This window comes from Spinacia oleracea, chromosome 5 (assembly GCF_020520425.1).
Source record: "Spinacia oleracea cultivar Varoflay chromosome 5, BTI_SOV_V1, whole genome shotgun sequence".
Taxonomy (NCBI): domain Eukaryota; kingdom Viridiplantae; phylum Streptophyta; class Magnoliopsida; order Caryophyllales; family Amaranthaceae; genus Spinacia; species Spinacia oleracea.
In genome coordinates this window covers 33,672,477-33,687,143 of record NC_079491.1, presented here as the reverse complement: position 1 = coordinate 33,687,143, position 14,667 = coordinate 33,672,477, and positions in this window count along the sequence as shown.

Genomic DNA, 14,667 nt, shown 5'->3' with positions numbered 1-14,667 from the left:
GCATTAAATACTCCATCTATTGATATTCGGAATCGACGGATCTTGGTTTCAGTGGGAGCTGAGATCGTCACAGGCAAGAAATGAATACTCCGGAAACGATGATATTGCCGGAAACGGAAATATGGATCGTATCGGAAATATAAATATTATCCAAGTCGTAGATGTTGCCGGAAACGGAAACATGGTACGTATCGGAAAATATTATCGGAAATGGAAATATTGCCAGAATCGGAAATATTGCCGGAAACGGAAATATTGTCAGAATCGGAAATATTATCGGAATCGGAAAATAATTCCGGAAACGGAAATATTAAATATTTGTTCGAAACGGAAATTAATTCCGGAATCGGAAATATTAAATATTGTTCGTATCGGAAATGAATTCCGGAATCGGGAATTTAATCGGAAGCGTATGGTACGAATTAGCATCGGACGAGGCCCGCTAGACGAAGGCCCAGCACGAAGCCAGGCCGTCGCCCAGCGAGCCAACGCGCACCAGCGCACGCCAAGCCTCGACCAGGCCCAGCTCAAGGCCAGGCCCAGCCAAGGCCTTGGGCGCGCGCGCGGAGCACAGCAGTGGGCCGAGCGCTGTGCGCCTAGCGTGGGCCGCAAGGCTTGCGCGGGTGTACGCTGCTCGTGCAATGCTTGGGTGGGAATCCTGAAGCAATCAGGATTCGAAGTATGATTAAATCCTAAAACTATTAGATAATGATTATTTAATTAGAGTCCTAGTAGGGTTATAATTAAATAAATTAGTATCCTAATAGGATTCCAAAACCCTTTCCATAACTCTATAAATAAGTGCCTAGGGTCACATATTTTCATAGATTATTCAAGTATTCAAAGTGAGTTTTTGAGAGAAAATTCAGACACATTTCTTACCTAAGAGTGCCGAAAATCTTTAGTACCTTAAGGGCGATTCTAGTTGGTCAATCTTAAGGCGGATCCGGACGTGCTGTGGACTATCTACGGAGGGACGACACTTGGAGTCCTAAAGACTTGTTCTTGTTCGGTTCGGGCGCAGCTAGGGAAGGCACGCAACAAAGAGTATGCATCTAAACTATGCTATATGATTATGTGTAAATAATATGTATTCCTGGCTAAATGGTTTTTCCGCATGATTTATGAATTGTCATATGTATCATAACCTAACAGTGGTATCACGAGGCTCTTATTATTTTCATAATCTAAATTGCATGGACATGGTTAAATATTACAAATTTGCAAGAATTAGAAGGGGTGATTAATTTTCGTAATTGTTAATTAATTGCAAATTGCGTTTATTTAATTATACGTACGCAGTTTTTCGGCAGTTTCTTCGTTACTCATCCAAATCGAGTGATTTTTGTGTCAATTCCGCATGTAAAAGGCATTCTAAAATTTTGACAAAAAAAAGTCTTTTTCTGCCGAACCCAGAATTCTCAAATTCGAAGCCTAACTATGACTTTTCGAAGGTTTTAGTTTTTCGAATGCAAAATTTCGTAAATTTAAGATGTTAAATTAAATATTTGCGATTCTTGTTGATAAATCTTGAATTTTTGATTGACCTACTGTATATGTTTAACAAGTTTGAATGCCTAGCCTTGTTAATTATGCAATCTAATTTGTAATTATGATTAATTTGTTGAAAATTAGAATAATTTAGAATTAATTTGATTTTCATAATTAATTATAATTTAATTAGAAACCTATGATTAAAAACCACCATAAAAATTGTAAATTTATGATAAATTTTAAATTTTTATGACCTAGGCTTGAATCCATAATAATCGGAAATCAATTGAATAATAAATTTTCGATTTTTCGCCCTAAAATTATGAAATTAATATTATTTATTAATTTGTCATTAATTTTAAATATAAATTTTAAATTTTTATGCGATTCGTTCATATAACTTGCACGCACAAAGCAATGGACGCATCGTGTTATCCTTGAGGGGTGTTGTATAGTGCGGGCATGCGACGACGAGCAAGGGAGCTCGTCGCCCGTGCGGCACGAATGCAATGAGCAGGGGCATGGTGCACGAGCACAAGGCAGCAGCCCTGCCTTGTGTCGTGGGCCACGAGCTATGGATGAATGGGCATGGGCGAAAGGCAAGGCATGGCAGTCGCGTGTGGGCAGCAAGCGAGCTGCGCCACAACGCGCACTGCCTCGCGCAAGCGCGCGCAGCCTCGCGCGCAGCGAGCGCAAGCTCGCGTGCCACGAGCGCTGCGCCCAGCGTTGATCGCGCGCAATTGTTCGCGCACAGCGAGCGATGGCTCGCGTGCATCAAGCGCTGGAGCGCGCGCAGCAAGCGCTGGCGAGCGCGCACAGCGAGCGATGGCTCGCGTGCGTCGAGCGCTGGCGTGCGCGCAGCGAGCACCTCTTGTGCGATGGCTTGCGATAGAAGATGCAGCAGCTATGCGACGAGCGCATGGGCTGCGCGCACATGGCCAGCGATGGCTGTGTGCGTGTGGCCCATGGGCGTGCGATGCGTAGGGTGTTTGCGTTGCGATTAGATCGTTTTGAATGTTTAATTTGAAATTTTTCAGTTTACGTAATTTTAATTAATTTTAAAATTAATAATTTAAATTATTTTCTTGGATTTTAATTTTGAATATTGTAATTATAATAAATTTTATTTATTCTAATTATTTTACTAAAATTAAAATCATGAATTAATTTAAATACGACTGAAATTAAATTAAACTTTTTGGATTCAATTATAAATTCATATGAGCTTTAAATTTTAATTAAATTTGTATGTTTCCGGTTAGACTAGAAATACATTTTTATGTTTAAAATTAGTAAAGCATACGAATTTATTGGTTTAAGTGGGAGCCCTTTTAGTCATAAACTCTTGATTAGGTCTACAAATCCTTAAGGTTAAAACAACTTGATTAGAATTAATAAGGACTGAATAATTGGTAGATTATTGGTGCCCTTGATTAATTGCTGCAAATGTTTACGTGATGCATAATGTGTTTTACTAACCAGCTATGTGGGCCATTCATGATAATGAATGGGTGAATGGTATATATTGTATATGTACTGTTTTGCAGGTTATGAAGTGACTAGTATGGCCCAAATAGGATAGAAAATATGGTCTGCGCACCATTAATTTGAATGTAATTGGTCTAAAGTACCAAAGTTATTTTTCAATTCAAATATGGTCTGCGTACCATCAAATAGTTGTAATTAGTTATAGCTTATCCTATTTGAAGAAAATGGTGCCTCCCACGGAGATTTTCAAGACGGACTTTGAAGTCAAAGCTTCAAGATGAAGTCGGGCCATACTAGATCACATTTATCTTATGCATGCTTTAAGTTATTTATTGCTTTAAATATGTCTTAATTATGCATAAGATTGTGGCTTGATTATGTTGCATGATTAAGGATTTTAGTTCACTTAAAATCTAACCAACATAGTAAGAGCCTTAAGTTCCAAACTTAAAAATTGAGTTAAAAGGTGCCATGCCAAAATATACACTTGCTTGGATATCCTTTACATCAATCTAGTAATAGTTTTCGCTCAGCGAGGTGTTACTTATTGGTCCTAAAGGGGCAAGGTACACAAACAATTGTGAGTACATGTTAGTTTTGGTGAAACTCAACGATATAAGTAAGGAGTCCTTTTATGTCGTGGCAAAATCGATAGGTTTACCTAATAAGTTCTTAGACGTACCTATCAACCAAGAATAGTTTCTAGACTATTAGCAAAAGGCTTTTGCTTACCTAAGATGTTCTAGGATTAAGTCGACAAACTGTGCTTAGTTCTTTAATGATTTTAGGATCTTGGAATCATTTTATTCACACCTGCCGGAACACATAACTTGAATAAAATGCTTAATAAACATTGAATTATGCATGTATGCTAGGATTTAAGTTTATTAAGAGAAAACGTGAATGGTTATTTATTTGTTTATTCTTTTCAATTGTAGTTTTTAATATGGCAAACAACAATTCATTCAACATTCGATCAATTCTCGAAAAGGAGAAGTTGAACGGGAAAAACTTCCTTGACTGGCAAAGGAACTTGCAAATAGTTCTTATGCAGGAAGAAAAGGAGTATGTCCTAGATGAGGCGATGCCCGAAGCCGCAGGCGACGGGGTCACTCAGGCAGCCCTCAATCGTTGGATTGATGCCAACAAGGATGTGAAATGTCTAATGCTCGCCACCATGAGTGCGGATCTGCAGAAAACGTTCATCAACTCAGATGCTTTCACAATCATCAGTGAGTTGAAGAACATGTTCCAAGATCTGGCTCGAGTCGAAAGATTCGAGACTCATAGGCAAATTCTTGAGACCAAGCTTAAGAAAGGCGAGCCCGTAAGTCCACATGTTCTCAAAATGATTGGACTCAATGAGAATATGAGTCGGCTGGATCAGCAATTTTCTCAGGAAATGGCTATAGACACCATCCTCCATTCTCTTCATAGCGGGTATAATCAGTTCAAACTGAACTACAGTATGAATAGTCTGGACAAAACGCTCACTGAGCTTCACGGTATGCTGAAGACCGCTGAAAAGACGCTCAAAAGTGATAAGCAGGATGTGCTTATGGTGCGTGGGGGCAAGTTCAAGAAATCTGGAAAGAAGAGGAATGCTAAGAAAGGTGGCGACAAGGCCAGCCCAACTAAGAAAACTGGCGCCAAATCTGTAAAGAGGAAGGCCAGTCAACCCACTTCTGAATCCGAATGCTTCTACTGCAAGAAGAAGGGGCATTGGAAGAGAGATTGCTTGAAGCTAAAGGAAGATCAGAAGAACGGAACAGTCGTTCCATCTTCAGGTATTTTCGTTATAGACTGTATACTTGCTAATTCAACTTCTTGGGTATTAGATACAGGTTGTGGCTCACACTTATGTTCCAATCCACAGGGACTAAGAAGAAGTAGAAAGTTAAGCAAGGGTGAAGTCGACCTACGAGTAGGAAATGGAGCACGGATTGCTGCATTAGCTGTAGGAACTTACTTTTTGTCGTTGCCCTCCGGGCTAGTTTTGGAACTGGAAGAATGTTTCCATGTTCCAAGTCTTACTAAAAACATCATTTCAGTTTCTTGCTTAGATGCTAAGGGATTTTCCTTTTTAATAAAAGACAATAGTTGTTCGTTTTATTTTAAAGAGATGTTTTATGGATCTGCTAGATTAGTCAATGGACTTTATTTATTAGATCACGACAAACAAGTATATAACATAAATACCAAAAAGGCCAAAAAGGATGATTCAGATCTCACCTATCTGTGGCATTGTCGATTAGGCCATATAAACTTGAAACGCTTAGAAAGACTTCAAAAGGAAGGAATTCTAGAACCATTTGACTTAGAGGATTATGGTAAATGCGAATCATGTTTACTTGGAAAAATGACAAAGCAACCTTTCTCTAAAGTTGGAGAAAGAGCAAATGAACTATTGGGTTTAATCCATACAGATGTATGTGGACCAATGAGTACAAATGCTAGAGGTGGTTTCAGCTACTTTATCACTTTCACTGATGACTTCAGTAGGTATGGTTATGTCTACCTAATGAAGCATAAGTCTGAATCCTTTGACAAATTCAAGGAATTTCAGAGTGAAGTAGAGAATCAATTAAGCAAGAAGATTAAGGCACTGCGGTCTGATAGAGGCGGTGAATATCTGAGCTATGAATTTGATGACCATCTGAAAGAATGTGGAATTCTATCAGAATTGACTCCTCCAGGAACACCACAATGGAACGGTGTGTCGGAACGGAGGAACAGAACCTTGCTAGACATGGTCAGGTCAATGATGGGTCAGGCCGAACTTCCATTAGAATTTTGAGGACATGCACTAAATACAGCTGCACTCACTATAAATAGAGCTCCGTCTAAAGCTGTCGAAAAGACTCCATACGAATTATGGTTTGGAAAGCCTCCAAATGTGTCTTTTCTTAAGATTTGGGGATGTGAAGTATACGTCAAACGATTAATTTCAGACAAACTTCATCCAAAATCTGACAAATGTATCCTTGTGGGCTATTCAAAGGAAACAAAGGGGTATTACTTCTACAATACATCTGAGAACAAGGTATTTGTTGCTCGAGATGGTGTCTTTTTGGAGAAAGATCACATTTCCAAAATGACAAGTGGGAGAAAAGTAGACCTCGAAGAAATTCGAGTCGAACAACAAACTCTAGAGAATGCTCAAGATGACATTCAGGATGAAACTCAAAGATCTTTAGAAGAATCTGGTGAGAATCATGGTCAATCTAGAAATGTTACCCCGCGTAGATCGCAAAGATATAGTGTAACACCCCCAAAATTTGGACCTTTTATATAATCAAAAACCCTGTTTTTATATCGTAAAACAATCGTCCAAACCTTGGGAGTGTCACTGCTACATTTATTCTCCATAGAAAATAAATGCAAAGCAACAAAACAATTTAAAATCATTAAAGTCAAAATTAACTAAGTGGTCTAAAAGGTGCCCCATAAAAACTACAACCAATTCCCATAAAATGAATAACAAAAACCAACTTAAACTTAAACTGAAATAAAAATTGTCCCTTGACTAGGTGGTTATTCTAAGCGTCTCCTCACTCGTAGCCAAGTACCTTTACCAACCTGCAAAAATAAATAGAAAAGAGACAAGAGAGACGAACTCCCAAAAATCAGATAAACTGAGTAATTCCAACTCCATCCCGTAAAATAAATAATTTTAGTTTGAAAACATTTTGAGTACATAAAATAGACAATTAAACAACCAGTACCAATTTAATAACTCCATTATTAGACTTATCACATAAAGATCAATATTAATTAAGTGAGGGAAAAAGAACGCTAAGGGTCGCGCGTACCCCTTGAGAATGGCCAAAGTAAGATGAGTACAGAATGTCCCTAGTGTGCACACCCCTCACTAATTGACTATGGGTCTCCGCGACCGCGCACCAATAGAATTAGGAGGAAGACTAAGCAGAAAGTTTAATACAGAATAATAGAAACCTACTAGAAGCCTACCGGGTCTCCACTAAAGTGCACCGATAGAACAACATCTAGAAGGGCAACCTGTTCCTAACCCTTACGGGCTTTTCCCTCTAATATTACACTTTACGTAATTAATATTTTAATAAGGTCCAAACACACAGACGACCAACTCAAGGATCAAAACAATATAATTAAGTAGCCACATGAAACCGAAATATAACCAGTCCGACCTTATTGCTTGCAGCATCATATTAGTCCACATTACACTTAGTTCACTTACGCAACTCACTAATGCGTCATTATACTCCAACAAATAATGACCAGTTGACCACTATCACCCACATTCACATTTATGCTCAAGTTACTCAATATTAGTAATTCAGTTTACAGGAAGTAAGGTACATAATGATACCCATATTATACATACTCGTATACTCAAATCACATATTTCATATACACAACACTTAATCTTCCTATCACATAATAACACATATATATGTCTAAAATATTTTTTACTAATGGGACCTAAAGATGATGGACATTGAAAATTACCTTAAACACGCGCGTATTTCAAACTAGTAGTCTCCTCGCGTGTTTCCTAAGTAGCCTCAGTCTACAATTACAAAAAATTAACGAGCCTAAATTAGCGTATATTAGACACATTGATAAAAATACAATCCATTTAGTACTGACGACTTCATATTTCAAGAAAGCCGCTCTGAAATTTTCCTTACTTCCATACCCAAACAATAAGGATAATTAATTATCCTATGACATCAAGACCAAAATATTGCTTTAGATAATGAAATCCTTTAAAACCAAAATAAATTTTCATATGAAAACAATCAAATGCTTATTCGTACATGTTACTGCAATTGGGATCAATGGAACAAAAGTCCACGTTTTGATTTGAAAGTAATTAATTTTGTTTAATAAATCAAGGCATGATATAGATAAGGCATGATATAGATAGACAAAACTAGCCTAATAATGCTTGCAGGTTTGCTAATCGATGGAAAAGAAGTCGGTGAGTATTAACAAGAATAAAGCCACCCTTTAGTTTTTTTTTTTGATAAATTGTTGCTAATCGGCTATATTACTACCTACGAACTAATTCAAAAAGAAAATAAGAGGAAGAGTCCAAAACTCAAAATCATAAAACTTGAAAGTAAACCCATTACCTGCAGAGAAGAATGGTTTTGATGAAGATGATAATATGGTGGTGGGCGGCAGAGATGCGTGAGGCCAAGGTATATTGTAGTAGGGTTTTTTTCTTTGATTTGAGGGTATATATAATTTATGGTATTAGGGTTTAACTAGGAGACTTAATTTTAGAAAATTTATAAAATAAATCTGAAAAATATAGTTTCAGTTTTTTTTTGTTAAAACTCATTAAAACTTTATTTTAATTGTAAAGTTATCTTAAATTACCAAAATAATTTATTAGAAAATACCCGAAAATTCGGGATATTACATCTACTCCCCCTAAAAACAAAGTTCGTCCTCGAACTTTACAGTTAGCTCTCAGATAAGACCCACTTATAATAAAACTTCGGGGAATTACATTCACCCCTCTAAAACAAAGTTCGCCCTCGAACATTAATATTAGCTCTCATGATGGATACTCGAAACAACAAACTTGACATATTACACCTACTACTCCTTAAAATAAGGTCGGCCTCCTAACTAGAAGTTCGTCCTAAGACTTCAAGGTTAGCTACATACGACTACTTTGTACAAAAGAAATGAATAAATTAGTATCACACTCTACCCCTCTTAAAAGGAGTTTCGTCCCCGAAACTCTAACTCTTAATGGTGTTACTCCTTGCCATGCGCGTGCTACCATGACATACTATCACATATAACACATCATATAAACCCACAAATAGGTCACGTACATCAATATTCTAAGGGAGAAATAGACTTATAAACAAATAATCGTAACGTATATTATCATCTACGCATGGAATCTCAACCGGAAAGGTACTTAGGTATTTTGACGAACGAGAGCTATGATGTTCTATTACTTGAAAGTGATGAACCTGCGACTTACAAACAAGCTATGACGAGCCCTAGCTCCAAGCAATGGCAAGAAGCCATGCAATCTGAATTAGACTCCATGTCTGAAAACCAAGTATGGGATTTGGTCGATTTGCCAGATGGCTACCAAGCCATTGGAAGCAAATGGGTTTTCAAACTGAAAAAGGACAAGGATGGGAAACTTGAAGTTTTCAAAGCTAGATTGGTTGCAAAAGGTTACAGGCAAGTCCACGGTGTGGATTACGATGAAACCTTTTCACCAGTTGCAATGCTAAAGTCTATTCGGATAATGTTAGCAATCGCTGCATATTACGATTACGAAATATGGCAGATGGATGTCAAAACTGCTTTCTTAAACGGCGTTTTAACAGAAACTGTGTTTATGACACAGCCTGAAGGTTTTGAGGATCCAAAGAATGCTAAAAGGGTATGCAAGCTAAAGAGGTCAATCTACGGATTGAAGCAGGCATCCAGGAGCTGGAATATACGTTTTGATGAAGCAGTCAGTGACTTTGGTTTCATCAAGAACGCAGACGAATCTTGTGTATACAAGAAGGTCAGTGGGAGCAAAATTGCTTTCCTAGTATTATATGTCGACGACATATTGCTTATCGGAAATGACATTCCTATGTTGAACTCTGTCAAGATTTGGCTTGGGAAATGTTTTTCGATGAAGGATCTAGGAGAAGCACAGTACATATTGGGCATCAAGATTTACAGAGATAGATCTAAAAGGATGATTGGACTTAGTGAAAGCACTTATATCAATAAGGTGCTTGATAGGTTCAAGATGGCGGACTCCAAGCGAGGCTACCTACCCATGTCTCATGGAATGACTATAAGCAAGACTCAGTGCCCAAAAACACTTGATGAGCGTAGACGAATGACTGGGATTCCATATGCATCATTGATTGGTTCAATAATGTATGCTATGATATGTACACGCCCGGATGTTGCGTATGCACTCAGTGCTACGAGCAGATACCAGTCAGACCCAGGGGAGGCGCATTGGACTGCTGCCAAGAATATTCTGAAGTACCTGAAAAGGCACAAAGATGACTTCCTGGTCTATGGTGGAGATGATGAATTAATTGTTAAAGGCTATACGGACGCAAGTTTCCAAACCGACAAAGATGATTTCAGATCACAGTCTGGGTTTGTCTTCTGACTCAACGGAGGAGCAGTAAGCTGGAAAAGTGCTAAGCAAAGCACCATTGCGGATTCTACAACTGAAGCGGAGTACATTGCTGCACATGAAGCAGCAAAAGAAGCTATATGGCTAAGGAAGTTCATAGGTGAACTTGGTGTAGTCCCCTCCATTAAAGGACCAATAGCCCTGTATTGTGACAATAACGGAGCTATTGCACAGGCAAAGGAGCCTAGACACCACCAGAGAGTCAAGCATGTACTTCGTAGATTTCACCTTCTACGAGAGTTCGTTGAAAGAAAAGAAGTCGAGATAAGCAAAATTGGAACTGATGACAACATATCAGATCCATTGACTAAACCTCTGCCGCAAGCGAAGCACAACTCGCACACTGCAGCTATGGGAATCAAGCATATTGGAGAATGGCTTTGATGTCTCTGTTTAATGTTTTAAAGTTTTAGAGTTTAAATCTTTGTAAAACATTATTGGTTAATCATTCACAATAAATGAAAAGAATTCATTTTTCCATTTAATTTGTGGTTTACTAAATGATGAGTCCCTTCAATTTGACGATATATTCAAGATAGACTGTCAGGACCAGTCCTGTGACTAAGAAATGTCTATCAAGTGAACTTGAATGTCAAAGGTTGAAAATGGTCCCTAGTCGGAGTTTTCTATAAAATTGGACGCATAGAAAACGTTAGACGATTAGAATGCAAGATGACTAGTAGTTCTGTTTCTTGAACTATGTGGACATGGCAATGTCATAATCATTTGCATAGATACTTACTTTGGGAAGACTAGTATCGGACAAGACCTATGAAACTTTACTGTAAGAGATGAAAATCTGTCATAAGTAAATTTCATTAAAATTATTAGACACTAAATCCTCAATACCTAAGTGATTTGAGATTACTTGTTTGAGAACTGGTTGCTTTGACGTTGACCAACCGTCGCACCGTAAAAGGAGGCTATAAAGGCAACGCTCAGGTAATCACCTATCAAACGAAGTCTAATCTCAAGATCGCAAGATTGGGATTGTCCTCCCATAAATCGGGATGAGATGCTTAAAAGTTGTACAAGGCCACTCGGAGAGCTAGAAACTGTGAAATGCATGGCCGTGCTCGGATGAATCATAGGCTATGATTATCTGTTTATTTGATCAGTTGAACTCTGAAACCGAGAAACACCTCTGGACATAATAAGGATGACAACTCTTACCTTATGTTCAAGAGCAAGCATCGAGCGACAAAGGAATTAGGAAATGCACACTTGTCCCTAAGGACAAGTGGGAGACTGAAGGAAATAATGCCCTTGGTCCAAGTATGCATTCAATGTTAAGTCTAATAAATGCGGTTCAGTATTAATTAACAAGTTAATAATTCAGTGAGATCAAGTGAGCTGAATGCCTAGCTAGAGGCCGCTTCAGTTCAAGTGGAATTAATGATATTAATCCACAGCTTACTCTTGACTGAACCCGTAGGGTCACACAAATAGTACGTAAACAGATCAAGTATTTAATGGCATTAAATACTCCATCTATTGATATTCGGAATCGACGGATCTTGGTTTCAGTGGGAGCTGAGATCGTCACAGGCAAGAAATGAATACTCCGGAAACGATGATATTGCCGGAAACGGAAATATGGATCGTATCGGAAATATAAATATTATCCAAGTCGTAGATGTTGCCGGAAACGGAAACATGGTACGTATCGGAAAATATTATCGGAAATGGAAATATTGCCAGAATCGGAAATATTGCCGGAAACGGAAATATTGTCAGAATCGGAAATATTATCGGAATCGGAAAATAATTTCGGAAACGGAAATATTAAATATTTGTTCGAAACGGAAATTAATTCCGGAATCGGAAATATTAAATATTGTTCGTATCGGAAATGAATTCCGGAATCGGGAATTTAATCGGAAGCGTATCGTACGAATTAGCATCGGACGAGGCCCGCTAGACGAAGGCCCAGCACGAAGCCAGGCCGTCGCCCAGCGAGCCAACGCGCACCAGCGCACGCCAAGCCTCGACCAGGCCCAGCGCAAGGCCAGGCCCAGCCAAGGCCTTGGGCGCGCGCGCGGAGCACAGCAGTGGGCCGAGCGCTGTGCGCCTAGCGTGGGCCGCAAGGCTTGCGCGGGTGTACGCTGCTCGTGCAATGCTTGGGTGGGAATCCTGAAGCAATCAGGATTCGAAGTATGATTAAATCCTAAAACTATTAGATAATGATTATTTAATTAGAGTCCTAGTAGGGTTATAATTAAATAAATTAGTATCCTAATAGGATTCCAAAACCCTTTCCATAACTCTATAAATAAGTGCCTAGGGTCACATATTTTCATAGATTATTCAAGTATTCAAAGTGAGTTTTTGAGAGAAAATTCAGACACATTTCTTACCTAAGAGTGCCGAAAATCTTTAGTACCTTAAGGGCGATTCTAGTTGGTCAATCTTAAGGCGGATCCGGACGTGCTGTGGACTATCTACGGAGGGACGACACTTGGAGTCCTAAAGACTTGTTCTTGTTCGGTTCGGGCGCAGCTAGGGAAGGCACGCAACAAAGAGTATGCATCTAAACTATGCTATATGATTATGTGTAAATAATATGTATTCCTGGCTAAATGGTTTTTCCGCATGATTTATGAATTGTCATATGTATCATAACCTAACAACAAATTCATTGGTTCCGGAGCTTCAAATCTAGGAGGAGCAGGAGAGAGAAAAAATTTCGATTTATATCGCGCGTGAAGCCACGCGCGCGTGGTTTTACAGGCGGTCTTTTCTACACGCGCCTGTAAGGCGGTCCTACCGAAAAGTTGCTGCTATAGGAAACCTGTTTCTCAAAATACTACTCTTTCTGACTCTTCCTAGTTCCCCTATCGCCTTTCGTATGTTTTCTTTTCCTTTTTCTCTTTTATTTAATCTTTTTATATTATTCAACTAATGCTAATTTCACTTTTTTGTTGGTAATTTTAGCTCTTGGGAGACTAATCGGAGAAAAGGTATCATCTTTTTAATTTTTAATAACGTGAAATGGAAATTTGATATTGAGCGCGGGCGTGTAGTAACATACCATCATATATATACACGGTTGCTATACGCAACCTTCAATTACTTTGGTGCACCCCTATAAAACCAGAAATACCCTTTTTAATTCTTTGGTTTCTGTATGAAATAGTTAACTATATTTTGTTCAATCTGTATGAAATAGTTAACTCTATTTTGTTCAATCTGTACGAAATAGTTAGTTCCACTATGTTCAATCTATACGAAATAGCTAATTCTGTTTTGTTCAATATGTACAAAATGGAAGTGTATATTTCATATAAGTTACATGAAGTGACTCGAAAAAAACAGAAAAAACGAATATTACCTCAATTCCAAGGTCTTCCAATTCAAAAAAAATCGTCCATGTCAATCCAAATACGTATCTAATTTTATCACATACACGTTACACTAAAAAAATTCAAGTTTACGTGAATAAAAATAATAAGGGAAAAGGTTGAGAGAAAACAATCAAAGTGGGGGTTAGGTTTTTTTTTTTCCAGAATGAAACAAATGAAAGAAAAAAGGGTTGCGTTAAGTAAAATCATGCTGCATTTAGCAACCCCCTATATATATATGTATATATCTACCTAGTTATGACATGTGTACGATATGTCACATTTCGATTCTCCTGGCCCCCGTCTACGATCCTCTTCCACACCTAAGAGGGAGGGATTTATTAACCTTTATGTACCTTTATGGTTCATGTTTGCAGGCTAATTCTATATGGTTGTACGTACAACGTGCCATGGGGGATGAGACGGTTAATGAACTGCATCAAGCAACAATATGCATGGAAACCCTGTAGTTGTGATCACTGAAAATGGTAAGGCTTTAATCTTATAATCTCTAAGGTAGGACGTCTATTATGAACCCGGGTGCATAAATGTAATTTTGCTTTTCATATACTGATTTGGGGTTCCTTTTCGCGCAATTGGAATTAGAAACTATGGAGAATTGACACAAAGCTCTTGGAATTTTATTGTTTTATACTTAATGCTTCAAAAAGCATATTTTTATTGCAACCGAGTCGTTTTGTACTCTACTTATTTCACATATATTATTTTTTACATATATCTCGTATTTTCGATCGTATTACCCGTTATACTTCATATATCTCTGATAAATTGGGTATCAGAGCTAAAATATGACTACAAGCAATTTAACTCAAACTTCTTCGTATTCTCAACGAACACTTCCTATCTTTGATGGATCAACATTCTCAAGATTTATGTGAGTTCGTGGAAGATTGCTTTGAAGACCTTCCCAAGAGTGGTAATGAAGCACAACACAAGAAAAATAAGAAGAAAGATACGCTCGCATTACGATATATTCATGAAGCCGTGAATAAAATAATGCCGCTTATATAGATTAAAAAAATCTAAAGATGCGTGGATACATTAGAGAAGGAATTTTCCAGAAATGAAAAATTTATTGCAATTAGATTGCTAATGTCTCCCTCCTCCCAAATTTATGAAAGACAACTAGTTCTCTTAAAAAATGTTACA